Here is a 27,273-nt window from a genome sequence, read left to right on the forward strand (position 1 = left end):
GGCGTTCGGCCATGCTCCCAGAGTCTGGATTGTTTATAGCAAAAGGCAGGAAGGCAGGAAGGAAGGCAGGCAGGAAGGAAGGCAGGAAGGCAGGAAGGCAGGAAGGAAGGCAGGAAGGAAGGCAGGAAGGAAGGCAGGAAGGAAGGCAGGAAGGAAGGCAGGAAGGCAGGAAGGAAGGAAGGAAGGAAGGAAGGAAGGAAGGAAGGAAGGAAGGAAGGAAGGAAGGAAGGAAGGAAGGAAGGAAGGAAGGAAGGAAGGAAGGAAGGAAGGAAGGAAGGAAGGAAGGAAGGAAGGAAGGAAGGAAGGAAGGAAGGAAGGAAGGAAGGAAGGAAGGAAGGAAGGAAGGAAGGAAGGAAGGAAGGAAGGAAGGAAGGAAGGAAGGAAGGAAGGAAGGAAGGAAGGAAGGAAGGAAGGAAGGAAGGAAGGAAGGAAGGAAGGAAGGAAGGAAGGAAGGAAGGAAGGAAGGAAGGTTGCTGTCAGAATGAGAATCTCAGTTCTTTCCAGCTGCATCAAGAGCCCCAACACACTTTTGATCTGCCAGCAGGTTGTCCAAGACTGCATATGGCAACCTGAATATGTTATATGTCTCAGGGTATGTTTTCTCAACAAAATAAGTGCATTTTTCATCACCCATAACAAACCCTCAAACTCCTCAATAAATAAAGCCTTATGTATGTGACAAATAAGCCTTAGCACATGTAAATTCTGGTTGACTTACTGAGTCAAATGTTGCCAGAGCTACTTGAAAGGCTTGTGGAATATCACTGATGGAATTTCTGTTGGAAGGAATAGGAAAAAACATACACAAAATTTTTTCAATCTGCACAAATTAGTCTTGAGCATTTCAAGTCTCAGTGAAGTAGAAAAAAAAAGTCTTCCTGTTTAAGAAACTTAGATTGTCCATTCAGACAATTACTGCATGGTTTAGATAATCAATAACATTAATCATTACGTAATGAATTTATGCATTCAATGATACAAAGCATCCATAGAATAATAGATGTGTAGGTAAACTAAGCAGTGAGCAGCCATTTGTTACTGACCAAATATGTAATGATAATGATGTGGTTTACACAAGTATTTAAGATTTAAAGATATTATAAAATTAATTAAAAATTCCTGTTCCACTAGTTTTAGATATGCTCCTCCAAAGTAAATCTGGAAAGACCTGGAACTATAGATAAACCAAATTTTCACTGAAGATTCTGAAGCACAGTTTTAGTATGGAAAACAGAAGGGAAAAATAATATAATGTGTATGATATAATATAATATATAATAATAAGAATAATCCTTGGTATAAGTAAGATTTGAACAAGAAAAATTTTTGTAAGTATTGTTGCAAAGTTGTATAAAAAGTACAAAAAGGGGAATATCATCCAAACCATATGAAGATAAACAAAATATGTTATTCAAATTTATGTATCTTACTTCCATCTGCAAAGCCTGGAAATCTGACAGAAAACAATCCATGCTCTTTCTAAGGTTTTTGTTTATTTGTTGGTTTGACGTATGATTTTTTTATTTCTTTGTTTTTTGTAGGAAGATCTTCCAAAACATAACTGACCAAAACTTTTCCTATAAAGCAATTTTCCTTAGGATGTTAAACTTTAAAAAGTGGGCAAAATAAATTATTCAAAGACAGAAACCTATTTAAAGGTCAGTTTGAACTAAAAAATATGCAGAAATACTGAATGACATTAATGAGTGGTATAACAATAAATGCAATGACTTTAAGTTTGGAGAGAATTCAAAGGAAGGAGTAATGAAAGGCAGTAGTGATGAGGCAATAAGTTGTCACTTAACAATACAGGAAAATAATGATAGAATTTATAGAGAAAAATACTGTTAATGGATTGATTTGTATCTGAATTTCTATTTTACAGTGGAATGAAATATCCTAAACCAGTCCCATATGATTTATTATATCGTGAAACTGTCTCTGTGACTTATTTTTTGACAACATATTGTATAATTCACAGTAAAGTGGACTAGACAGTGATCTGTTTAAAATAATCTGGATTTGATAGAGAGATGATTTAGGGACACACTCAAATCTCATTTATCTCCTTTTACTATGATTCAGTGAAAGTTGCCAAATTTCCAGGCTTTCCATAAGGTGTTAGCACAATGCATTTATTGGTATATATTTTAATAAGATATTCTACTCCGCTTAGGACATACTTGCACACATTTCCCATTTCAGTTGAAATGCTGCTTCAGTCCTACAGACTTGCCATCCCTTTAATTCCAACAATGGTAATTTTTCAAGCTTTGTTAAGTGGTCTTTAACTCTGAATTTGTCCTTGTATCCTATTACCTTGTGAAGAGAGGTTAAAGATTTTATGTACTCAGGAAAACAAACACCTGCTCAGATGTTTCCCTGACTGTTTATATGTTTTGCATAAGACATGCTTTCTGAAGATTCCAAAATTAAATAAATTAATAATGTGGACTAAATTAGCCTTCAGTAAGGAAAAAAATCTAAACTTTAGTTCCCTCTCTACACTGTCACATTAATTAAAGTATCAGGTAATATATTTCTGATGTTCTGAAACTTTGATTTTGTTTTATGTATTTTGATGTGCCTTTCACAAAAAACACATAAAGCCTAAACCCAAGGCACATCACAAAGTCTCTGCTGTGAGGCATCAAAACATCCAGGAAGGCAATGTCAACCACAGAGGAAGCAAAAACAGTTTCAGTTTCAGAGAGCAGTTCAGAGATGATTATGAATGTCTTTAAAAAATCATCTTCTGCTCTGTTAATGAGGATGCTGGGGCTGGAACTGTCAGAAATGATAGCACTTCTTTCCTTTTTATTTTATTAACTTGTATCCTAAACCAGACATTTTGACACTTTATTTATTTAAGTATTGCAGGCTTCAGTTTCAATGTGTCTTAGATCTCCCAAAACTGCAGTTTGTATACAAGAGCTGAAATTTGTGCTACTGAATTTGACTAAAAAAACAACACATTTGAATGCTTCTTCTGATATCTGACATTTCTGCCACAAACCTTAAACAAATTAAAAAAAAAAAAAACAAACAAAAAAACAACAAAAAAAAACCCCCAAAAAACAAAAAAGCAACAAATAAAAACATTAATGGAAAGTTAAACCTGTTTTCCAGTAAAGGTCTGAGTGGTTCACCTTGGAATCATATGAATGTTATTAGCAGGAAAGGAACCACTGCAGTAGCTTGTCTATGGTGAGAGAATTTGTGCTAGTCCCAAAGTCTTGGTTTTCTATGTCACATGGAAAATGCAGTGACTGATTGCACCCACTGATTGGATTGAACACCACTCTGGCAGCCTCAAATGTCAAATATTTTAAGTTGTTCACTGATCTACTGACTTCAGATGCGACAGAAGCTGTAATAAGTAAGATATATTAATTTAATATGTGTGAAAAATAAATATGAATGAAAATATTGCTGAGTGAATACCTTGTTTCTTTTATATTAAATACAAAAGGTTAAATGTCGATATTGCCTGTCAGACTTAACATGAGTGTAAGAACTTCAACATTGGGTACCACAAGATTTTTTTTCTCAGTGATCAGAAATTTATTGTCATTCTTTTTATCCAAGATCTATTCTCCGAACTGAGAAAAATCTTTTTTGTGATAACATTGTGACAAAGCTCAACACATCTCTATAACCATCAAATTGCTATTTTCTTCCAGTAAGGTATATGAGGCAACATTGTGATTTTTTTTTTTCTGTCAAACTCTATTGACATTTGTGCAGTTAGGTTCTAGTTAAATCAAGAACCTACTATAAGTTGCACTGGACACTGAGGGGTTAACAGCTATCAATTCTCCAGACTGTTTGGGAAAGAAAATGCATATAAAGACCAGAGCATCCTGTTAAAGATTCCAGGAGAATTTCTGATACAAACTTCAGGATACTAAATCTTGGAGCCTTGTAAAAGTTAAAAAAAACAGTGAACAAAATTATTGGATGACAAGGCACGTTGATACAGAATCATCTTTGAATGATGTTTTTGATATTTCTGTCTTCTGACTAAAAGAGAAGTGACCACAGACTTGGCAGATGGGTTGTTTTGAAACCTTTTCTATATGGTTCTTCAAAGTGTCAGACAACAAGAAAAGTTCTTTCACTTGGCTGGTATTTTTCTCTGAAATCAATAAAGTTTGCACTCGGGCATAATGAAAAATTCAGCAACATTCACTTAATCTGGCTACACATCCTGTCATGAATGTGTACTAAAGTCTATGCAGATTATGCATAATAGAAGTAGATTATGTAATGTTTAAAAAATGTCTTTTTTCTTTTCTTTTTTTTTTTTATTTTTGAGATGCTGTAGATGAAGTTTTAGTGCTAATAGAAGATGAAGCTTTTGTTTAAGCATGTTACCATTGAGAAGCATTCAGATCAGCCCATTTCACATTATTTTTATTAATAGCTTCTCTTTACTTCAGGAAGGCATCATTATTTATCTTTGTCAATGACCATGACATACAGCTAGTCTCACAGGCACCAAATGGCTAAGCTAAAGGCTAAAGGTTCAGCTCCAGCAGGAGTAGAAAATCAACATGAGTGATGCAGATGGCTCATTCATGGCACTAATTATCTTTTGTAAAAGATATCACTGAAGGCAAAATGGAAACTGAAGCAAGAAGAATTTAAATAGAATCTTCCATTTGTCTTCTTTTGAGAAGACAAGTGACTTTTCGGTGTGCCTCAGGGCCCATTACAATAGCAGTTGGAAGCAGGCTGTTTATAGCACATTCTGATTCTAGGTACCCTTTTCATCACATGTTCCTGTGTCTAGGTCATTTTGGACAGAGTCTTTGACGGTGGCACAGAATAGGAATGAAACACAAGACTCTCTGTGTCTGCTGAACTGCCATGGGAGGTTAATTACAGCTTATGGCTGTACTATATTACCTGTGGATTGCCTTTGGCAGCTGCTGTTAAATGAATACAAATGGGTCAGGCTTCAAAAGAACAAGTTCACCAACACATTTTGGAATAAACTATAGAATTTGACAGTGGATCTGGTCACTGAAATAGAGTTTCATACATGGCTCCTGAGTCCTATGCATTAAAAATTATCTAGAAATATTATTTATGGAATAATTATTTGGTTTGTAAGGAGTAGGTTTTATAGGGTTTTTGGACAAGAGACAGATGTTTGGTCTGTATTGGGTAAACAGTTCCTAGTGACAGTATTATTCTATAATCATTGGATGTGTGCTGTGCTGCAAAGATACCGATCATAGTGTTTTATAATTGGAATGGATCTGAGCTTTATATCTCTGCAGGATGCAAAGTATGGTCTCATTTCTGTGAAATTTTGTACTAATTGGAGCTTAAAATGGTGCTTTCTTTGATGACCATTTGCAAAATTATTTACTTCACATGGAAAATCTCCATTTTTGGTTTTAGACTTACTATGACCTACTGAGAAGTTGTCCTCACATACATCATATATTTTACTAAAATGCTACCAGCAATGAAACCTGAATGGAATAATTTGAACAAAGTATCACTATTAGAAGAAGTATAACTGAATTACTGGATTCATTTGCTTAAGCAGGGCTAATTAGAATGGACAAATCACTGCTCTAAAATGACTATACTCCTCAAGCTAATATCTCTGCAGAGACCTGGTATCTCACACAGAGACTGCTTGGGAATCTCTAATATTGGTGGATTGCATTATGTCCTAAAAAATCCTAACACCTCTAAAGGTGATAATGAACCATATTCTCATTTATACTGCTGTTTCTTAAGTACCAACTGAGCTGCAAAAAAAGGTCATAAAATCTACATCTTCGGATAAAAAGGCTTCAAGGAGTAAAATCAGGACCTGATTGACAATTATGCTTAATCATAATCTTTCTCCCTCACACTATTTTGGACCACTGCATCTCTCTGAGTAAAATCTACTCTAAATGAAACTAATCCTGAGCAATGAAGATACAACCTAATTGTAGTGGCTTGACCCTGGCTGGATGCCTGGCACCCACCAAAGCCTCTCTCTCACTCACTTCTGCAGCTGGACAGGGGGGAGAAAACCTACTGAAGGATTCATGAGCTGAGATAAGGACTGGGAGAGATCACCGACTTAATAATGTCATGAGGAAAATAGTCTAAAATTAAAGATACTAATTGGATTTATTACTGACAAAATCAGAGCAGGATAATGAGAAATAAAAACAGATCTCACAATCACCTTCTCCCCTCTTCTCCTTCCCAGCTCTATCTCCTCACCCCCAGCAGTGCAGGAAGTGGGGAAAGAGGGTTAAAATCAGTTCAGAGCATGTTGTTTCTGCTGCTGCTTAGGGACAGGAGTCCTTCCCCTACTCCAGCATGAGGTTCCTTAATGGGAGAAAATTCTACATCAACTTTTCCAACGTGAGTCCATCCCATGGCAACAGTTCTCCAGGAAATGCTGCAATGTGAGTAATTTTTTTTATGCGGTGACATCTTTCAAGGATAGGCTACTCCAACATGGGTTCCCCATTGGGGCCTAAGTCCCACCAGAAAACCTTACTTCAGCACTGGTCTCTCTCGACAGGTCTGAAGGTGCCTACAGGCTCCAGCAGGGACCTCCCTTGGGTTCACAGCCTCCTTTCAGGCATCCACCTGCTCCAGTGTGTGGTCCAGCTCCTCTGGGGGCTGCAGGTGGATCTCTGCATCCCTGTGGACCTCCATGGGCTGCAGGGGCACAGCTGCCCCACGGTGGCCTGCACCATGGACTGCAGGGGAATCTCTGCTCTGGCACCTGGAATACCTCCTGCCTCTCCTTCTGCATCACTGACCTTGATGTGTGCAGAGCTGTTCCTCTCAGATATTCTCACCCTGTTCTCTGGCCGCTATCACATTGGCGCAATAACTTTTTTCTGTTTTTCTTCATAAATCTTTTATCACAGAGTGTTACCATAATTTCTAATTGGCCCAGCCCTGGCCAGTGGAACATTTGTCTTGGAGCCACCTGGCATTTTCTCTGCTGGACAGGAAGGAAGCTTCTGGCAGCTTCTCACAGAAGCCACTCCTGTAGCCCTCCACTACCAAAGCTTGGCAAACCCAATACAACAATTCATGTCTCTTAGTCTGAAAACTTACTGCCTTTTTAGAAATACCCACATAGCCTCTAATGGTTTCTGCTGGCATTGGGGTTCCTAATCACTGAAACTGTCAAGGGATGCAAAAGTGAAACACTGTTTTGTTTGCACTTGTCTGTAGTAGAAGAATGTGGTGGGTCCATGGCAACTCATGTACATCCGTATATTGCATAAAAACTGATGAAGGTGAAGACCTTTCCATTTAATTATGTTGTATTCTTTTATTATTTTCTTTTGTTCAAAGCAGAAAGCAGTTTAGACAGAAAACATATGGTTTCTTTTACTACCTGAAGAAATACACCATCTGGCAATCTCTCAGAGCGGGTTCTGAGAAACTACCTTACATTCATAATTTTGGTGATAAACCCATTTCATTTGCTTTAGTGAATAACCATCAGTAACATGACTTAATGTTGTCTTCCAGTTAAAGTTCCAATTAAATCTTAATATGGGTTTGCTACTTAAGCAGTTAACAAGTAACATTGCTAAGTAACCATTGCTAATATGTTCTCCTGTGCACTGTTCCATATTTTTATTTACCTACTTGTTTGATTTTCTCAAGCTGTTAAAGTTTCATGCCCTTAAGCTTTACAGATCTTAAATAACAGATATATGAAATGGTAATCAGTTTAAGATTAGACATTTGCATTTAGATGTTCATATGTAGGTGTCTTTGTGTGCAATGAATATCTAAGCTTTTGTTTCAGTCACTGTAAAGCTGATCAATGCAATCAATAGAACCTAGACAATGATTTCAACATAAACTGAAATTCTAGAACTAGAGATTCGACTTAAAGAAAAGGAAAAATTACTCTGAGGGTGGGCAAACACTGTAGCCGGTAGGTTGTGGAGTCTCCATCTAAAAGTTCAAAATCCAGCTGGTTATGGACTTAAACACCCGGTACTATGTGACCCACATCAGCACAGGTTGGACTAGACAATTTCCAGAGGTCCCTCAGCTCTTCTGGAATTTTTTGATTCTGTAAGTAGTCTTGTCAGGAAGCATCACTCTCCACTCCCCTTGTTTTTCTAATTCACAGTGGGACGAAGAAGGGAGTACTGGAAGAATGAACCAGGAGCCTTGTGATACAGGGATTTATATAGGGTTATGGAGGTTTTGTTCTTCTGCTGGTAACACTGTGCAATTGTTTTTAAAGCATCTTATTTCCTAGAGTGGGCCTAATATAGTCACATAAGGACCTTACACTCCAGTCCCATCCTATCATGTCACTATGTACACTGTACACTTGTCATGACACCATCACACAGCTTTGGTAGCATTTATTGTTCACTCTGCTACACTGTTGAACATGACCATGTTTCAGACACTGACTGCCTCTGTGCTATTAAATATGCATACACTTGAGGGACACCTGGAAATAAACAGGACTATGGAGATGGAAGCAAGTTACATGAATTATATAGTGCACATACCATATATAGTACAGTTCTGCTCTGAAGTAAATGCGGACATACTTCTGGCAGTAGGCACCACAATGGCTCCAGACAACCCTTTACTAAAGATAGGACCAAAGGGTATAAAGCCAGAGCATTTTTTTTTTTTAGAAAAGAGGTAGAATTCCAGTTGGATTTGGAATCAATGCAACTACAAAAGAAGAGGTGAAAGTGTCTTTGAGGAAAATGTGAAAATATCTCATAACCTGTAAGGAACTGAAATACTCCTAATCTATCTATTGTTTGAGGTGCTTTTGGTTCACACTTCTTTTTTTATTTAATTTTTTGTGCTTGTTTAATTTGTTATATGTAGAATTGTTTTTGGTGGGTAAAAGGGTTTAACGTGGTGATCTATAGTTTTGATCTGCATCAAGAGACAGCTCTGTACTGAACACTCCCAGCTTTTAATACTGCCTATTAAAATAATTTTTTATATGAAACAAAAATAGACATAATTTAGGAATCTCTAACTGACATTTCACAGGAAAATGTCTACTAGCTTCTGGAAGAGCTGTGAAAGTGCAGAGCATGCAATTAATCTGCCTCTTTCACTGTTGTATTCTGCAGCAGCAAGTGAACAAAAGCAGTTCTCTTATTACCATCTTGAACACTGCCACTGTTAATATCTCAGAAGAGGAGAAAGGTGTGTTCTTTTCAGGTCTAATTTTGAAATCCTAACAGGTTGAAGTTGCTTCAGAGGATTGCATTGCTTGCTTGTTTTTAAAGGAAAGAAGCCTGAAGTTAAGTCTTTAAAACAGATCTCTGAACTCCCAGTCTTTTGCTAAAAGGCTAAGAGGGGAAAAAAAGGTATGTTGCAAAGTACATTTATGTCAGAATTTTAGATCAAAGCAGTAGAGTATTTTTGAAAGAAATCTCCTGACGGTATTCATTTAAATTGTTAAAATTTATATCTTCAATTAATTTTTCAGCTAAAAAATTAGACTTGTTTATAATAAGATTAACCTAGAAGAATCAATCTGGAATTACATCCATATCAAAAAACTACTAGGCATTTAGTGCACTTTGCTAGAGAGGAGCAAGTCTGAAATAAAATTGAATCAATACTGAGTCCTCATAGAACTTTGGAATTGTTCTGACTGCTCTACACTACTCACTAGTGTAGATATTGCCCATTCTAGAAAAGGGGCACTTATATGTGTCACAGTCCCATTACTGCCTACACAGTGTTTTGCCACATGCAGTTATGTTAATGACAGCTGGAGTACCACTTGACAGTTGTGGTGAGATTTTCTGGGATTTTGCAGAGTTTTTTCTGGGGAAAAAAAAAAAAGCATCTGCCAGTAAGATTCTGCAAAGGCAGAACAAAAGTATATTTAGAAGAGAAAGCTGCAAAATATGACAAGACAAGCTTTTAAGTTATGTGTCATAAAAATTTAGATATGATTATTCAGAACAGATTGTCATTAGTATAAAATTTCCATTACTTTCATTATAAAAAGGACTGAGAAATTAATGATTTTGTGAAGTTTTGTGATGGATGCAGACCTCTAACCCAGCCAGCAGTTCTCTGGTTCAGGCTTCAAAGTTGGTATAGGTCTGAGCCAAAGGTGGGCAAGGGAAAACATGCATCAATGTCCACTGGGTCATGCTGCTCCAAGAAACATCCAAAGAAGTGTGACCCAGTGGGCATTGATGTGTATGAGCTGGGAACACCAGCCATGTACTTTTTCAAGACTTATTTATCAAGAAACACAGAGTTAAAGTTGTGGGTACCAGGAGTATCAGGCACGCCTTCCCATTGCATGTAATTTGACTGCGAGCCAACCACTTTATTCCATAAATATGACAAAGTGAGCCTTCTTTGAGCCCTTCCTGCTAGGCAATGTGGCTGATATGGTAGTGATCTTCTCTTGAGGTGGGACACCTCTCAAAATTGCTTTTCAAGGCAGGAAGACCTTCTACTAATGACAGTCTTCTTTGGATGAGTCTAATTTGTGTTTTTTCTAAATTGCATCTGGCCTGTGTACCAAGTGACTCTTCCCTTGAGCACAGATGCCTCTCAAGTTTTGAGATTCCTTGCTTGAAAATCCTTACTAAGAAATCCTTCTTTACCCATCACACTAGATCCTTGATAAGTAACTTGCAGAATGCTGAATTAGTACTAATTAAATCCATATACCTGATTTTGTTAGGTGTAAAGTGTTTTTCAAGTCTGAGATAAAGATTTGATCTAGCCACTGCCAAGCTCCATCAGGATCTTAGAAATCAAGAGGGTCTGTTCTGAACCTCTTCACTCAGTCAGAGGTTCTCGCTTATCCTTTTGCATCTCTGACCTCTCTCCCCATGGCATATCATTCTAGCTTTATATCTAAATTGGTTTTTCTTTGTATGTTTCTTCCATGCAGTCGCACTGTAACTAACAGCTTGTTGATGAGAGGCTGGACATGACCCAGCCATGGGCACTCACAGCCCAGAAAGCCACACGTGTCCAGGGCTGCATCCAGAGCAGCGTGGGCAGCAGGGCCAGGGAGGGGATTCTGCCCCTCTGCTCTGCTCTGGTGAGACCCCAGCTGGAGTTCCAGGTCCAGCTCTGGGGTCCCCAACATAAAAAGGACAAAGACCTAGTGCAGCGAGATAAAGGCAGGGCCACAAAGACAATCAGAGGGCTGGAGCACCTCTGCAATGAAGACAAGCCAGGAGGGTTGTTTTACCTGGAGAAAACAACTTCTGGGGAGGCCTCAGAGCACCTTCCTGCACTTCTGATTTTTTTGAGGTTCACTATTCTTATGTTTAATTGAGGTAAGGAGAGAAGAAAAGAGGAAAAAGAGGAAAGGAAGGCTATTTCCTGGATTTAATTTGCCTAGTTAAAATTCTCATCTAGTGGATATCATTATCCATCCTTTTTTTCTTTTTTTTTTTTTTAATTACATAATGGTCTGTTATTGGCTATGTCCTTGGATTTTATGTCTGTGGAAACATCAGAACAAAATTTCTGAGCAATAATTTGCTTATTGAGGAATCTAATTTCCTTTCTGTTGCAACCATTCAGAACATAGGGTTAATTTTGATAACCAACACAAACTGGAAGATATAATTATTAATATAAAATAATGCTTACATTTAAATTTTGAAACTCTTGAAAGGCTAAACAACTTTAAGTTGCTATTGAGAGTCTTTTCCACATGAACATGATTGCTTTCCTGGATAATTTATTTTTAAAAATAAATAAATAAATAAATAAATAAATAAATTCATTTTTTCCACATTATTTTCTGAAATTTGGCCAAAATTTGGACTGAAACACCAGGAGGTCACATCATTCTGCCCATAGACATTTTTTCTCTTAGCAGTGGTATAACAGAGCAGCTGAGATACAGCTAGTTATCCACAAAAAAAAAAAAAAAAAAAACCAAAAAAAAAAAAAAAAAAACACCACCCAAAAACAATCCTTTTCAGAGCCATTTATTCTTAAAAATAATGGAAAATATTTGTTATTTATATATTCTGTTTCCACAGGTTTGTCTTTGTAGTTAGCTGTCTTAAAATACACCAATATAGGCAAAAAACTTTTTATTGTAATTTGGTTATTTATACCTATACATAAGTATAGTATATAATTATATATATAAGTATATATATATATAAGTACATACAAAAGTATAGGTATAAGTAATAAGTATAGTATACATTTTAAACACTTTTTCTCACAATACACACCTGGAACTTCTGGGACTACATTTTTACCTTTTCCCTTACTAGACTTTAAGGACTATTGGCTCAGAAAATATAAAAAATGTACCAAAACAAAACTATGAAGTGAGGGAGGAAGGCAGCTGAAAAGGACAAGGTGATAAAAAAAGAAAATATAAGGCTAACATTAACTTCATATTGGTATCAAAAAGAAGGGACAAGAAGGTTTGCTCTCCTGATAAGCTGTCATCTGCTCAAGAGTGGGAGTAGGCAAAACAGAACTGCTACAAATGAAATCATATATGAAAAAGACATTTATAAAACAACACCAATGTCAGTTAAAAAATTAAAAGCATTCACACCAATAATAATTCTACAGAAAAAAATGGAAGAAAACCTGAGGTAAACAACCGTTTCTGTAAAGATAAGTGGACTAAATGACAGGAAGACAAACATAGAAAAGACTATAAGAGGAAAAGGTCTATGAAAATACAAATCTAAAAATAAAATATCATATACAACTATAATAATATTTGTGGGATGCAAAAAATCTATTACCCATCTTTGTATTTTGTGAGCTGGTGCTTCAGCTCAGCTTGGCACTATAGAAGAGATGCAAACACCCCTCAACAAGACAATCAGTGTGATTGTTTTTGTGATAAATTGCAAAAAGTTCTCTTACACACATTTTGATATGAAGACAGATGATATCTGAAGAGGGATGGTTCTCATTTTGGATTTGGGACAATTGCTCCCTCTTGGCCAAAAATTATTCCAGTCCCTAACCATTTGTGACTTCCCCGTTTGTAAAACTTCTGTACCTGTCAGGGAATCTAGTGCTGTGCTCAGAGCTGATATTATATGATCCATAATATTATATATAGCTTTTGAAAATATGGAGAGATATGTGTGAGACAGGCTTTTGACTAAGGTGGACTTTCTGCCAGAGGAAGGTAGAACTAATTTTATATTATCCTTTGTGTTATGTATTATATGTTAGATAATAATAATTTTGTTCTTGCTGACAGAAAGCTTTGAAAGAATAAAAAATCTAGACATGGGAATCCATCTGGAGAATTAAGTGTTACATTTGAGCTAAATTTGAATTTCATCTTCCTTATGTTAACGTATCTTTCTTCAATGCATAAGACCAAAAGCCAGGACAGAAGCTTCTCTGCAATACAGCTTTTCCTGTTGTGATACTTTCATTAAACTTTATTGAAGATTTGTAAAAAGGCCACAGCATATCTGCAAAAATAAATTCCTGTGCCTGAATTCTAACTCTTAGTTTCTCTAGTTTTTCTTACTTACAATAATGCAATACTGCAAAAAATAAAATGGGTTTAGACAAATGTTTGCTATAGAAAAGTCAAACATGAAGCCCAGGGTTTGTTAGACAACAGTACCTGAGACACGCCTTCCCAAGTGTTACTTTCTGTAATTTTATCCTTTGATAAAATGTCAACAACATGTAGGTTAGTAGCAGATTAATTGTATCTACTTTTCCTCACCTATATTAATATATATGATTATGAGACCCCTTCCCTGATCTGAGTGTGGTGAAAACTTAAATAAAAGGGTTTCTCTCTCGTCTCATTATTTTGCCCACATCAGTAAAGTCTATGGTCACAACACAGTGATCAATGTTGAATTAAGGGTAACTACCAGAAATTTTAAGAGACAAAAATTTAAGAATAGATCCCGAAGTTCTCAAGGACTGGATTAATTGAGTAGGGTGAATAGATAAAAATACTAATTTAAAGTATAGAATGGTACAGGGAAAAAGCTCAAAGAAAATGTTTTCAAGGGGAAGTAATGTAGTTTACATTGAAGTTTGATTAAAGTCCTAAAACAATCCATCCATAATGCACTGCATGTGCTGATAAACTTTGAATAAGACTGCTGAAAAGAGATAGAGTGGGAAAGTTTCCATCCTGTTTTACATGGAGAACTTCTACTTATTTTCTGTAAATGAACCAGGAAAAGAGAAAATTAGTCAAATATATATTCTGACAACAGTATCCATAGAATTTTAAGTGTGTTCTTTCAGAATAATAACACACAGAATATAATAATAATGCAAATATTTGCCCCAAAAATCCAACTGTAAGTATTGTCAATATTAGACAGGGTATAGGGATATATTAACCTGTCAAAAAACAGATGAAATTTGAATTTACAAATAAGCTAGAAAACAGTAAATAATAAATGAATATTCATAAATATGAAAATCTGTACACTAAAATACTATCTGTTCTGGACATTCAGTAAATTATTTTAAATAACAAAAAAAAACATGGAAGCCCTAATGTGTCTGCTAGTAATTCACACGACCAAAACCAGAAGTAAATTCCATCAGTGATTCACAATGAATAAACTCATTGTGTTATTTATTAGCCTGTTGAACTCTGCAGATACATAATGTGACTGTGAATAAATATGCATGTGTTTATGTGTGTAACTGCTTATTCTGCATTCATTTCCTACTTAACTTTTACCAAATTAAACCATTAGCCAGTGAACTTTTTCCTGTCTGTGCAGAATTTATGCTTCTGCTTGAGTTGTAGTTTTTTGCTCCAGCTGGTTTTGGACAGCACCACAAATCCACCATTGTATGTCTTAGTCCTCTTTGATTCTATCAACTTCATGCTTTTTCATATAGCTTTCATACAACTAGTGTATAGGAAAATAAAGATTCTGTTTATGCAAGAAATTGTTTACTCTCTGAGGAGACAATTATGCCTAGGAAGTGTTTGGTCCTGTCAAGGTCTACTAGGCACAGAGAAAGAAATCAGTGTATAGAGTTTTTTTTTTTTTACAGTTGTCCAGGAGTTGCCCAGCAAAGCTGCCTCATCATGTTGGGTTTTTGGTTTTGGGTTTTTTTGGGGGTTTTTTGTTTTGGTTTTTTTTTTTTTTGGGGGGGGGGGGTTGGGGGTTTTTTTGTGTTTTTTTTTCTTTTTTTTTTTACTTGAGCACAACATAGGAAGAATCTCTGGGTAGAGATGTGAATAAGAAATACTACTAAGTAGTAGAAGAAGAAATTTTAGATACCCTTTATATCTAATAATAATTGGCTATAAATGTCAATGAAACTATTATAGCCTGCTCAAGAGAATCCTCATAAAACTGCTAATTCCTTCTTGCTGCTTAGGGTCTGAATGATCTTAGCAGCCTCCTAGGGGAACCCAGTGTTTCTAATATGCTGTTTTTGGAAGAAAAGTTCCACCACAGCTCTGTAACATTAATGACCAACACCCTGTGAATTGCCTTGAAATTAGGTGGCAATAAGTGAACTAAAAGCATACACATTTAACATTTCTTGGTAAGAATATTACAGTGTTTCTGCTTTTGATTCTAGAATCTTCATCAGTCCCCAGCTGACTATAGGAAATACAGTTTTTCTATGTCACTTGCAGAAGCACAACTGCAAAAACCTCTTCTTTCTAGATCTTGAAAATCCACATTTTGTAACAACGCATTTTCCCTGTATCATAATGTAGTTCTCATTTCCACTAACTAAGCCTTTATTTAACTTGGTCTTTCTACTATTCTCTGTTTTTCTTTGGTACTTGATCTGTTTAAAATGTATGAAGAATGTTTCACATGGACATAGTCATGGGCTTGCTATCCACCTTGTTAGCAGAGAATCAGGAACACATATCCACATGCAGTGTGACCCAGTGCACAGTCCTATTGAGAGATGCTGCTCATTGGCTTCAGCTTGGCAGTCACACAGATCTGCGTTTCAGACTGAATTTGGATCTTGGACTGCCAGCTTCAAGGATAAGCAGAATGCCCTAAACCTACCTTCATCTTTAAAATGCAAAAAAAATTTCTCCGTAATATTTAGCATTGTCTGCCTAAAACTAGGTCTTCTCAGAGATTTTACATTACTTAAAAAGCATGAAATTTTTATGCCAGGAAAATTAATTAATATTCTGCTCTGCCTTTTCCATCATAAACCTGGTGTGCTTTATAAAGAAGAGAATTCTACATCTGAGAAGAAAATGAGGTATTAGACTGCTGCCTGCTCTGTGAGGATGGTGGTTTTTTATTGTTTTGCAATAGTAGAATAAGTCTGGAGTTGATTAATTAGTGCAAGATACCATGTGGTCTGAAAGTCAGAAGTGAACTATAAATGGATTTACTACGTCATGCTTTTGCATCCATATACGAAGAGCAATATATTACATAGAATATCTACATCTTAATCTTCTCAATACAATACATAAAATAAAGAAAACTTTGACACAGAAGAAGTTATTCATCATATTCCACACCATGTTCCAAGCCTGTTCCCTACTGCTTCTACCCAAAGCAATAACAAAGCACTTGCCATCAGAAAAGTGTCAGTTTTATTTATATTGATCACAAAATTACCTTTTGTGCTGTTTGCTCTTCAAACTGAGTATATGTGTCAGTCAGGAAGAAGAAAACAAACCCTTACAGAACTGGCATATTTCCAATATTGCATGTGAAAGGTGGTAGGGAGAGACAAAGACAGTAGTAGGATAAATTTAATGGCGAGAAAAATATACAATGGAATAAATCTTTCTACCAAGCCTCCATGAAGTTGTTAATGTCCTCAGTAGAATTCCAGTCCTGGTTTATGACATTTGCAGATATTATAATTAGGCCAAAAATGTGTCCTCCAAAGATATATCAAGAATACCAGAAACAGTATCAGCATTTTAGAGAGCAGTATTCCTGCACCACAAATCAGAAATATCCCAGTGTCCCATCCTGGTGCCATGGCATGGAGTACTACAGGTGAGGTTGTCAGGGATTTTTTTATCCTCAGAGAAAATCTCCCCTGATGTTGTGGTCTGTAAAGGTTCTCTAAAAAAATTCTCTAACACTAGTGAATTGGCTCCAGGTTCTCTAGAATGTTTACTTCCAGTCATCAACACATTTCTCCTAGGTTCCAAGTAGGTATATTTGTCTTAGCTTCTACTCCAGGTCTTGCAAGAAAGCATCTTTTGAGGAGTGACATGATTTCACCTGAGTTGGAAACAAATGAAATAGATACAATACATCAAATTCCATTTAGTTCATGTGAACATTTTGTAATAATTTGTTTCATATGTCTCACTGAAAGGATTAATTTAATTACACATTAAATTTTGTACGCACTGAAGTCCATATAAACTTTCCAGATAAAAAAATATCACAGAAACTAAAATTATTGTTAATAACTTTCTGAAAGTCTAATACATAACTGTGGTGCAAAAGAAGATGTCAAGAACAGCTGACTGAAGGACAGTCAGAAGAATTGAAAAAGAAATGAAAACTTTATAATTCTATAAATTTATGCAAATCACTGGTGCACTCACAATTTGAAAACCTCATGGCTGTTCTGGTTATCTCACTTGAAAAGAAACACAGTCACTGACAGGCTGAAAGACATGTAAAGCATGTCTAAAAAATATTAAACTGATTGAGACACTTCAAGTCAGACAAGAGATGACTGAGATATAGAGAGATCTGTAAAAACATAGGTAATATGCAATGGGTAATTGCATTTTGGTTTTAATGACATGGAAATGAGAGAACATCAAATGAATTTGTGAAAGAAAATTTTCTCAAAAACTCAAAGGAAATACCTGTGTCATTCAATACTTAAATGGATCGTTGAACCTGTGGCTACAGGATGTTTTGGTTGCCAAGACTATAAATGGCTTCAAAAGTTGATTAGGCAAGGTAATGGAGGAAAGCTTCACCAAGGACTGCCAAACATGGGGGTCTGATTACAGCCTCTGGCTTTAGTTCAGGAGGTCTGTGAACCAGAGAGAGCTAGGAGCTGCAAGAACAGAAGCAAGGAAATTACCACTCTGTGCATATCCTGCTCTTGATATTCGTTCCCTGAACATCTGCTGCTGAGCACCACTGAAGGTGAGCTTCTGGTATGACTCAGTGCTGTTGATCTCAGAGGGGCAGTGGGTGGTGAAAGCAGAGAGAGGGGGTGTGGGTTTTCAGGCCTTTGCTGATTTTTTAGTGGCATTTTCTGTGTAGAATTAAAAACTAATAAAAAAAACGACCCTGATAAAATACAGCGTGCTGACCCAAATACTTCTTAATTTAAACAGTTTAAAAAGCAGTTGTGTGACAGTTCTCTTTTGTTCTAAGCAGGGAAACTTCAAAGAAAAGTGACAAAAATCATATCAGAATGGAGATTACCTGTAATTCCTTTAATGAAAGGAAGGAATGGAGCTGGTTCTCTTATTCCTGGGATAAACTCTTTAAGCAGGGAACAACAGTGGCACAAGTGTCACATATGGTGTGTGCAAGGCTTGCTACAAGTGTGGAATGAATAACACTGACAGATTCACAGCCACATCACGGACCCCAGGGGGTCAACTGAAGAAGAAGCCAGGACTGCTCAGATGCCAAATTTCACTTTCCTGGAAAATGTCACTGTTGACAGCAGTCCTTTACATGCTTGAAGTGCCTCCAAGGTTAGGCATTGGTGTGAATAGTACTACACTATTTTTGAAAAAGCAGCTGAAGAATGTACAGCTAAAATAAAGCCACCAGATGAATGTAGGACAGGAGCTGGGTGACAGCAATGCCTTACCCCACTCCCTCAGTTTTCACCCCCAAATACCACCTGAAAGTTGTCTGAACTCAGATGCCTTAATTTTGAGCTCAGAGGCTTTAAATAAAAGTTTGATGTTGCTGTTGTCTTTGCAAAAGCAGCCTTGAGTGAAATAATGCCCCAGCAAAATACAGTTAAGTTTAGTATAACAGAACAAACAAAAGGAATTGAAAAGCATTGCACTTCATGCTTAAGATCTTCTATTCAAGAAATACTACAAATTTCCTGACCTTTCAAGCTGTAGTCTTTTTGTATCCGGAGTGGAAGCTATTTTTGTATGACTACAAACATAGAGTAGGGCAGTGGCTGTCAGTCTCTGGTGTATCAGGATGACACTTTGAAGACGTGATTTCTGCCCATCAGATCATATCACCATGTAGTGGATAATATTACTTGACATTCTATAAATTCATCTTTAAACCTTCACATCGTACAACAGAGAAGTTCCAACCATGCCACCAGTATTCATTTGGGTTTTGGCAGTTGCTTCTTAAAACCAAAGGCATATAAACAAGCAATATCCTCCGAAGATCTTTCTCAATTGGCCAAGAAATATGGGACCTGAGAGAAAATATCGCAGCCGAACAATTCAGACACTGTGAAATGTCACAGCATTAGCACTATAGTCCATGATAATAACTTCGTTATAGATAATGATTACCTTTCTTGGAAGCTTGCCAGCATGCCTGTGTAACAGGGATTCAAACCTACCATACATGTATCTTTGTTAAATAGGTGGAGATTCACTGCATTAATTTAAGCCAGGTATTAATTGAGACATTTTTACTTCAGTGTAGTTGTTCCTAACCTACACAGGAATTAAAAAAAAACCAAACCAAAGCAAAACAAAACAAAACCAAAAAAAAACAAAAAACCAACAACATAAACAAAATAAAAACAAAAGTAGCTCAAAATCTAAGTTATGAATTCATAATTTTAAATAAATGAAACAGATCCGCAGATGTTATAATTTTTTGGGAGTTGTAACTGATAAGAGCTGTCTAGAATCATAGATATTTGTTAATATTCCAAACATCTAATATATATATGAAATACAGAAAAACAAAGTATAGATACATGACCTCTCTATTAAATAGGGTAATTTTTCTCTCGTAGCATGTTCCCAAATGGTTATGTATGCTTAGAATTCGACTATAATTCTATAATTCTAATATAATTAGATACATTTTAGATAACTATATAGATAGAAAATTATATTTATTAGATTTTCTGGCAACCTAGTGTATGCTTTGTCTAATTTTTCATTTCTACCAATCAAAGACACAAAGTTTTATCTCTGTCCTACAAAGACAAGAAGTTTGCTGTGGGAGCTGCATTGATACACTGAGCTTCTTCATGTCACCTCTCAAATACATTAAATACAATGACCTTTTCAGAAGAAAAGAATTTTCTATCTGCAGACCAACCCTCTTAAAATAGCAAATGTTCTTCTTTATTATATAAATGTGTTGTAGGATTAAGTGGACCAGCTTCTATTCCCCAATTCTTTTTTTTTTTTTTTTTTTTGTTATCTAATAATCCTTCCACTGCAAACTTTTAAAAAATTGCACTTGAGAATTTCTAGGTGTGTACATATCATCGGCTGGAATACATGGAACTAAAACATGGCACAATAAATATAGTTTTATGACTGGAGTTGGTTGAGAAGAGGCAGAGGAAGTGTGCCCAGACCCTCCTTTTCTCCAGACTAAACAGCCCAGTTCCCTCAGCGGTTCCTCACAACACCTGTGCTCCAGACCCTCCACCAGCTTCAATGCCCTTTTCTGAAGATGTTCCAGATGCTCCAGACCCTCAGTCAGTGTTTTTCTTATAGTGAAAAGCCCAAAAGTGAAGATGTGGAGCGCCCATCCCTGGAGGTATTTAAAAGACAAGCACTACAGCATATGTCTTAGTAGTGGATTTGGCAGTGCTGAACTTCATGACCTTAAAGGTGTTTTCCAACCTTAGTGGTCCTGTGATGCTCTATACATATACATAGTGAAAGTTTTGAGGGAACAGAAAAAGCAGAATAAAAATATTGTGGAAATATATGTGTATGTATGTACATATATATATATATATATGTGTGTGTGTGTGAGTGTACATATTTTCTGCATCTGGTATTACACACACAAACCTTGGAGACAAAACACTGAGACACAGGCCCAATCTGGAATGCCCTTTCTTGTGCCTTTAGGATATTCTGAAGATTTGATTTGCAAGGATATAGAAAACTAAATAACAATATGTCACAGTGTTATAATGCAGAACTTGAAACACTGATTTAGCTGAAATGTTTCCACATCAATGTAAATGTGAAAGTGAGAATGGAATTTGTACAACAAAGCAAATTTCTTTTACTGGTCATGCTGCATATGAAAGGGAGTTTTTATTGAATACGTGTACTTATCTCATGAAAAGACAGCAAGTAATCTCAAATACAAATGGAAATGTGAATATGAATAGACAATTTACACATACAGAGACAGTTTGAAGATAATAAAAGAGAGTTCTTGACCATTGGAAAAGAGATTTTCAGTAACTTACTACTTGCTCTGCAAGTATATGATGAACAATACCTGCATTTCCTGGGCCCTAGATATCAAAACTCGAGCCCATTGTAGAATATTGTTTCCTGAATGCTGCTATTACCCAGGGTTCGTTTTACTGGAAAAGAAATAATGAATGCAGAATATGAACATGACTGTATCCATGTGCTGGTTCTGTCTGGGATAGAGTTAATTTTCTTCACAGTCACTCATGTGGGGCTAAATTTTGGATCTGTGCTGGAGACAGTGTTGCTAATTCAGGGATGTTTTAGTGCCTGCTGAGCAGGGCTTGCACAGCATCAGGGTCTTTTCTGCTCCTCACCCCACGCCACCAGTGAGGAGGCTGGGGGAGAACAAGGAGTGGGGATGAGATACAGCAAGGACAGCTGTAGGGGCTCAAGGGATATTGCATACCACAGGTCAACATGTTTAGCAATAAAATTATATGGGACGTGGCAAGGAGACGCTGCTTGGAGACTGGTTGGACATTAGTCAGCTGGTGAGGAGCAATTTGCACCACTTGTCTTTCTGGGGGTTTATTTTTCTTTTTTGTTGTCTTCTCATTACTTCAACTTCAGAAATACCATCGCTGTAGTATGTATTTTAAATTATTCTCTCCTATGATTTAATCTCTGACATAGAGGACAGCGTCACAGTTTCATTATTTCAATTGTCTTAATGAGCTGGATTTGGGATATCCAGCTACAGGCTATACTGGAGATGGAAATTAGAACAATTTCAGATTTTTTTTCTTTTCTTTAAGGAAGAGAAAAGAAAACATGTTTCTTTTGAGGTTTTTATATGCTTATTAGGCTTTTCCTAATGTGTCCTTCAAAATACTATTTTTAATGCATTTGTTGAATTAATAGTCTGATTTCCATAGTTTATGCAATAAAGGTTTATTTATATCAGTTAACTATGCAAAACAATTCATGCAAAATATCCTAATTAAAAGCTGCTATATTATTTCTTGATCCCAGTGGGATATTCTAGTTGGAAGTATGTATCCTAAAGACCGTGATGCCAAATTATCTTTTCCATTATAGCTGAACAATTAAATTGAGCCAAAAGACATAAGAGAACTTATCTCAGATACTTTAGAATGTACTGATAATATTTCCAATCTAGTACAAATGTAGTGGCCAGTATTTGTTTTGCACAGATGAGGTAAAAACCAGAAGACAGTGGCAACCTGCTTCCTTAGGCCAGAATCTTATGTACCTGATTTATGACCTTGGCAAACATTTGAATTGGAAACCTCTGAGGACTGGACTGTCATTAATTCAGAGCATATGTTTGTCATTTTTCAGTGACTTTTTAAATACAAAATAAGACTTCCTATAAACTAATTGAAAGCATAATTGACAAATAAAGGGATGTCCTGGGCTGACTATATGATGCTTTTATCCCCAATTGTCTTGTTCTGTTTATACCAAATAATAAGTTTTACACCTTTAAGACTCTCTTCCAGACAGTGAGGAGGGGAGGGAAGAAGCGCACAGTTTGTTTTCAGACTGCTGTCACTCCTCCACATTCCTGCTCCTGGACTGTGCTGTCTGCGGATGGACAGACAGCTGGACAGAGCTCCTTTTTCCCTTTTTTTCTGCTTTTTGTTAGTTTTAGCTACCTGAGGCAAAGAAATTCCCTGGACTGTGATTTTTTCCTTTCCTTTTTCTTGGACCTGTTCAAGCCTGCTCTGGACTGAACACCCAGAAGAGCACCGGCAGCTCCACCTGTGGCCCCCCTGGCCGGGCCTGGGCCGCGGCGTTTCCAACACCAGAGACTGATCAGAGACTGAGTGAGCCGAGCTGCAACCCAGAGAGGAGACTGTTCTGAGTTTGCTTTCTTTGGAGCAGTGAGAAGTTTTATTGTTTAATATTGTTTGGGTTCTATTGTTTAATAAACAGGTTTCTTTCCACTTTTTCTCCAAGGAGATATTTTCTCCCGAACCGGTTAGAGGGGGGAGGGGCAATTGAATCTGCTTTTGTAGAGAAGCCCCTTTGGGGGTTATCTCCCAAACTTGCCCTAAACCAGGACAAGGGACTAGGCTATGCTTACATTACGATTATCAGTGACAAAAAATTCTACACTTACTGCTGAAAACAGACATTGAAACAACTGAATGCAAATCAAAAAGGTTTGAAAAAAATTCCTTGTCTAAATGTTTGGGGTTTTTTAAATTTCATTTTCTTTGTTCAAGTTGTGAACATTTTTCCTTTCTCATTTCAATAATCTGGCATCTTGCAACAAACCAAAGTTGAGTGCACCAAACCAAATTATTTATACTTAAGTATCTCACACTGGAGGAATGTTTGCTTTCTAAAACAGTGCACTTTGGGATAGAATTTTGTATTTCCCTGTTGAAAGTATAAATGTTCTTTTCAATTCTCCACAGAAAAGTTTAACTGTAGAAATTTACCTAGAAGTTTAAAATGTCCTCTCATTATCTAATGGTCATCAATCTCTTTACTAGTAGGAGTAAAACACATATGTGATGGTGTGATGATCAGTAAAGCAATAATTTTATCTCTGTCTTGCAAAAATTTCTGTTACAGGGATTGTCAACATTCGATATACTACCAGTTCTCTAAATAATCTGACTCAGTGTTGCTCTGCTCCTATACTGATTTTGCTTTTCAAAAAGAAGAAAGCCCCACATGAACTACCAAGTCAGATTTTGTGCCCTTTGTCCATTCTTCTATTGTTTGCTACTAACAAAAATAAGTTGGTCTTGTCTTCTTTATAACTGCCATTCAAGTGTCAGTTATAAGGATTTGTTTCAGACATTTTTAGGCCATCTCTTAACCACCTCTACACCAGATTAATGAAGCTCACTTTCTTGAGCTTCTTCTTATTTCTCCCCTGTGCAAAATTTCAGTAATTTCTACTCTCTGTTGGTGCTCCAACAGATTTTCCATGTTTTTGTTGAAAAGAGGACCAATGCTAGCTGCAGTAAATCAGATTTGGCCTGAGCAGTGTCAGCAACTGGTGAATCATCAGTTCCCTCCATATAATAGCCATATTTCTTCTGATATAACCAAATATATTAGAACTATATTGATGTTTGCAATGGAATTTCACTGTAGAGCTGGATCTTGTTGTGGCTGAACCCTAGCTAAGCCTCACTCACTCACTCACTCACTCACTCACTCACTCACTCACTCACTCACTCACTCACTCACTCACTCTCTCACCCTCCTCCAGCATTGGGGCAGGAAAGGTAATTAGTAAGGTAAAAGTGAGAAAGCTCATGGGCTGAGATAAAGACAGTTTAATAGGTTAGGCAAAAGCTGTGCACACAAGCAAATCAAAGCAAGTAATTAATGCACCACTTGCTATCAGCAGGCAGGTGTACAGCCATATCCAGGACAGTTTAATCTTAGGTGACAGGGGCCTGGATTGACAGATATCATAATTCAAGATGTCCTGTGCTTTTTAATTTTTCTCTCAGCTTTATATTCTGATAATGATGCTGTATGGTACACAATATTCCTGTGATCAGCTGGTGTCAGCTGTCCCAGTTCCTTGTGCCCCCCCAACCTCCTCTCTGGTGGGGTGGAAGTGAGAAGCAGAAAAGGCCTTGACTCTGTGTAAGCTCTGCTCAGCAGTGACTAAAACATCCCTGTGTTATCCAGTCTGTTTCCAGCACAATTCCAAAATATAACCCCATACTTGTTACTATGAAGAAAATTGACCCTATCCCGGCCCAAACTGGCACAAATCTATATGATCCCCAGAACACTTTAATGATGGCTGTTCCCTGCCAGTAGTCTATCCTCTACCACAGAATTACTGCACTCCAGGTGCAGAACTTGGAGCTGCTGCCTAATGAACTTCTTAAGGTTTCTGTCAGGTTTCTGTCAAGTTTCTGTCCCTGGAGTTGTTAACTGAAACTTTCATCAGAGGATGAAAGCCAGATTGGAAATGCATGTGCTTTCCACTTTAAATACAGCTGACCAGAAAATCTTCCATCTACTCAGCACTTCCTCAACTTCCAAATGAGGGGATGGAGGACATGTTCAAAGCTTTAGTAAATTCAATTATATACAAATCCTCCATAAATGTATTTTACACTACTCTTACCTGGACATTTAGCTAGTAATTTCATTTTAGCCATTCACATTGGACAAGCATGAATGACCCCTTTTTGAATCCATTTTAATTATTCCTGATGGATGCTTTCTCCTTCATGCTTTTGGAACTGAACTCAAAGAGGAATTGGCTTAATGCTCTTTTCAGGGACTAAGATAATCCTATGATTTTGAAGAGCTCATTTCTAGTTTTCCTACTGAGAGGGAGTCTCCTTTTCTACTCACAATTTTTTCCCCTCTTTTGTTCAGATTGATTATACCTCTTCCTAATATGATCTTTTCTTCTTTGAGTGAGTCACCACAGCTGAGGTGGCAACACCATTTTCCTCATAAGGTTTTGGTATGATGAATGCATCTGCTTCAGTAGGAAACAGGTCAGAAGTCTTCTAGTACAATAGAAGTCTGCCTAGTAGAACAAAATTTCACCTTGTTTGATATGAGAAAACTGAACAAGGGGTATGGCATTAGAGGAAGCTGTCTTAATACCCAGCATGTAGGTTGTAATAGAAAGTAATTTTGTTGGCTAGAAAGGAGAACAGAGGTGTGCTATTTATAACAAGTTTCAACATCTGAGTTGCTTAATAGAATTGGTTTTGGGCAATAAATTATCTGCATGTTTAAATTATAATAATGATGTAATTATGGTAATATGCTAATAATTGCTAATGTAAGCATGATGTTAATGAAAAGAGTGATTTGTGTAGGTAATAAGAATTAGACACTCTAATGTATTGATCTCAATGTGTATAAGAATATCTTTGAGAATAAGTATGTAAAGTAGATAAAATGAGGCATATTTAAAGGAGTGATTCTTCAGAATTTTCCCCAGGGTGATTTTATTAATGCCAGACCACCTGCTTCTGCTAGGCCATGTGAAAAGGAAAGAAGATAACAAGCTGAAACCCTACTGGAAAACAGACACTTTAATTTTAGTGATAAAAGAATGTTAATTCAGATCCCTACTTCTGATGAATTAAATCTCTGATTGCCTTCAGTAATCTTAGACTGACTGTTAAGACAAGAGCCTAGTGAGATTATTTGGTCCTCATCAAACTCATTTTAAAGGACAATTAAAATTCTTTCTTTACTAGCAGAATCTCTGATAGATCTACTCACATAACAGTGAAATTGAAATAGGAGCTTTTTTTAGCACTGCTGTTTCCACGACAGATGATAGATAAATCAGCATATCCACCTTTATATTAAAAAACATATTTAGGTTTCTAAAAGCTTCTAAGCAAGCAGCATAGACACTGAGCAGTTAGTTCAGGTACCTAATAAACATGCAGTCTTTATTAGTCTGAACATAGCTATATAATTGCCTACACACTCATTGAAGAATGGACTGGAAATAATCCTCTTAAATGTGCAATATCCACCAAGATACAAGGTTTTTCTTAGGTCTTTTAAACCATGTGGACATATATAAAAAGAAGGCAAAAAAAGAAAGGAGAGAAGGAGTTTTCCAAGAATAATGAGTAAAACGACTGAAGGGAGATATCTTTCAAACCCCTTGTTTCCAATCAAGAAACAGGAAGGACCTTCTAGCCAGTGTAAACTGAGCAGAAACCAGGTGGATACAAGCTCTCTTCTGCACTTTTGCTTCTCCTGTCTTGGTCTGATGTCTTTTCAAGAAACAGCAACTTTCTCTTAAAAGGAAAGAACATATGTCAGCATTAACATAAATTTTATCTAGGAACTATGATGCAGGCATAAACATTTACATATTTTATAAAAAATGTCCTTACATCTCTTATAAAATATAATATACCAATATTATATATTGACATAATTATAATAATACAGCATAAGAGAAGCAGAAACATTTTATATTGAAA

General features: G+C 36.6%; 2 long non-coding RNA genes across 2 annotated transcripts in view; one reads left to right on the forward strand and one right to left on the reverse strand.

Moving 5' to 3' along the window:
• Positions 1-16,532: 16,532 nt before the first annotated feature.
• Positions 16,533-27,218, reverse strand: LOC135294337 (uncharacterized). The gene is made up of 3 exons (XR_010356454.1): positions 26,977-27,218; positions 21,375-21,462; positions 16,533-17,201 (listed from the first exon to the last, which is right to left on the reverse strand). It is a non-coding gene; the product is annotated as an uncharacterized LOC135294337 (long non-coding RNA).
• LOC135294336 (uncharacterized) overlaps positions 22,907-27,273 on the forward strand; it is a 37,850-nt gene continuing 33,483 nt past the window's right edge. The window contains exon 1 of the long non-coding RNA XR_010356453.1: positions 22,907-23,199. This is a non-coding gene — a long non-coding RNA (uncharacterized LOC135294336). The remainder of the gene's footprint in view (positions 23,200-27,273) is intronic.

Source organism: Passer domesticus, chromosome 2, assembly GCF_036417665.1.
Source record: "Passer domesticus isolate bPasDom1 chromosome 2, bPasDom1.hap1, whole genome shotgun sequence".
NCBI lineage: Eukaryota > Metazoa > Chordata > Aves > Passeriformes > Passeridae > Passer > Passer domesticus.